The 2,733-nt window shown below is 50.3% G+C and overlaps 1 protein-coding gene across 1 annotated transcript in view; it reads right to left on the bottom strand.

Annotated features, from left to right (window-relative positions):
• The window catches only part of BBC3 (BCL2 binding component 3), a 13,027-nt gene that overhangs the window by 3,059 nt on the left and 7,235 nt on the right, over positions 1-2,733 (bottom strand). The gene's annotated exons all lie outside the window — the stretch shown is intronic.

The following is a 2,733-nucleotide window of genomic DNA, read 5'->3' as shown; positions in this document are numbered from 1 at the left end:
CTGGGCAAGGTGGCTCATGTCTGTAATCCCAGCACTTTGGGAGGCCAAGGCAGGTAGATCACCTGAGGTCAGGAGTTCAAGACCAGCCTGGCCAACATGGGGAAACCCCCATCTCTACTAAAACAACAAAAACTAGCCGGGCATGGTGGCACGCACCTGTAGTCCCAGTTACTTGGGAAGCCAAGGCAGGAGAATTGCTTGAATCCGGGAGGCGGAGGTTGCAGTGAGCTGAGATTGCACCACTGCACTCCAGCCTGGGCGACAGAGCAAGACTCTATCTCAAAAAAGAAAACAAAAAAGCGTACAGAGAGCTGCAGTCCTCTGCCACTCCCTGTAGCTCCACAAGCAGGCTCTGTGCTAAGTGGGGACCACCTAACCTCCTCCCCTTCAGGTGCTGGGGAAGGAGAAACTCACCTTACAGAAGGTTAAATGATCCTCATCTTTCTCATGTTACCTGGCAGTGAGTCGCCTGGTACCAGCCCAGTCTCCTCAACACTCTCTAGCAACTCTTAGGGCCAGGATATGGTGGCAAAGGGGGCACATCGGATTGGCATAAGTTATAAAACCCACCACTGTCAAACTGCTGTGGGTGCCACCTGGTGAGCAAGCTAGCAATCACCTAGCAAGGTGGATGGTGGGCAGACCACCCAGGTACCTACTCTAGAAATACAAGAGCACACCTGGAAATATGCATGTGTAGGAGAGGAAAAAAGGCAATAAATAATGGCCGGGCACAGTGGCTCACGCCTGTAATCCCAGCACTTTGTGAGGCCAAGGTGGGTGGATCACCTGAGGTTGGGAGTTCAAGATCAGCCTGGTCAACACAGTGAAACCCTGTCTCTACTAAAAATACTAACCTCAGCTACTTGGTAGGCTGAGGCAGGAGAATTGCTTGAACCCGGGAGGTGGACGTTTCAATGGGCCAAGATCGTGCCATTGCACTCCATCCTGGGCAACAAGAGCGAAGCTCTGTCTCAAAAAAAAAAAAAAAAAAAGCCAATAAATAAAATCTGAAATATATTTAAAAATAGGCTGAGTGAGGTAGCTCAGGCCCATAATTCCAGCACTTTGGGAGGCCGAGGCAGGAGGATCACTTGAGGCCAGGAGTTTGAGACCAGCCTGGGTAACGCAGAAAGACCTGATCTCTATAAAAAAATAAAATAAAATAAAAATTAGCCAGGAATGGTGGACCTGCCTGTTGTCCCAGCTACTTGGGAGGCTGAGACGGGAGGATCCCTTAAACCCAGGAGCTGGAGGCTGCAGGGAGCTGTGATTGAACCACCGTACTCCAGCCTGGGAGACAGAGTAAAACCCCGTCTCTAAACATAAAATAAAAATACATATCTATCCTAAATATCCATCAATAAGAAAATGAATAAGGATGGTATGTTTATCCAACAGAATACTATGTAGCAGTGAAAATGGCTTTTTTTTGAGACAGAGTCTCATTCTGTCCTTCAGGCTAGAGTGCAGTGGCTTGATCTCGTGATCTCGGCTCACTGCAACCTCCACACCTCCACCTCCCGGGTTCAAGAGATTCTCCTGCCTCAGTCTCCCAAGTAGCTGGGATTACTGGTGTGCCACCATGCTCAGCTAATTTTTCTTTTCTTTTTTTTTTTTGAGACGGATTTTTGCTCTTGTTGCCCAGGCTGGAGTGCAATGGCGCTATCTCGGTTCACCGCAACCCCCGCCTCCCAGTTTCAAACAATTATCCTGCCTCAGCCTCCCGAGTAGCTGAGATTACAGGCCTGCGCCACCACACCCAGCTAATTTTGTATTTTTAGTGAGACGGGGTTTCTTCATGTTGGTCAGGCTCCCCTCAAACTCCCGACCTCAGGTGATCCGCCCTCCTCAACCTCCCAAAGTGCTGGGATTACAGGTGTGAGCCACCGTGCCTGGGCTTAATTTTTGTATTGTTAGTAGAGATGAGGTTTCACCATGTTGGTGAGACTGGTCTCGAACTCCCAACCTCAAGTGATCCGCTTGCCTCCGCCTCCCAAAGGGCTGGGATTACAGGCGTGGGCCACTGCATTGTTTCTTTCTTGTGATGGTCTTGTTCTGTCCCCCAGACTGGAGTTAAGTGGCCCTTCATGGCTCACTGCAGCCTCGACTTCCCTGGCTGAAGGGACCCTTTCACCCCAGCCTCCCGAATAGCTGGGACTGCAGGCTGGTGCCACCACATCCGGCTAATTTTTGTATTTTTTGTAGCAACAGGGGTCTCATTATGTGGCCCAGGCTGGTCTAGAACTCCTGGGCTAAAGCGTCCTTCCAACTCTGCCTCCCAAAGTGCTGGGATTACAGGCGTGAGCCACCAAGCCTGGCTGAACATATGGTGAATCTGAAGCCTAATATTGAGGGAAAAACGAATTCTGGGGAGGAACAAAAACTATGTCATGTAGGCTAAGCTAAGACTGTCCCATGATCCTAAGCCCTGGTTCTGGCCTGGTAAATATGGAGTAAAAGCAACACCTGCAGGGGCTGAGAGAGGCCAACTTGAGAGATTTCCTTTGGATGCAGGGAGGGGGAAGGGATGGGGAGAGTGAGGAGCTTCACCACATGCGTTTCTGCGGTTTTGTTTGGTTTGTTAATAAGCAATGCGGGTGTAATGTTCAGACTGAACAGAGCTGGCTAGTGGGCGCACGATGATTGTGATTTCCCATTCTCTGCTGTGGGCTTCGAATATCTGTTTTAAAAAATCGGGGCCGTGCCAAGGGCTGGGGGCGGGGCCTCCCG

The sequence above is a fragment of the Colobus angolensis genome, unplaced genomic scaffold (genome assembly GCF_000951035.1).
Source record: "Colobus angolensis palliatus isolate OR3802 unplaced genomic scaffold, Cang.pa_1.0 Scaffold60, whole genome shotgun sequence".
NCBI lineage: Eukaryota > Metazoa > Chordata > Mammalia > Primates > Cercopithecidae > Colobus > Colobus angolensis.
The sequence above is the reverse complement of the archived record's forward strand: the minus strand, read 5'-3'. Positions and strand labels throughout refer to the sequence as shown.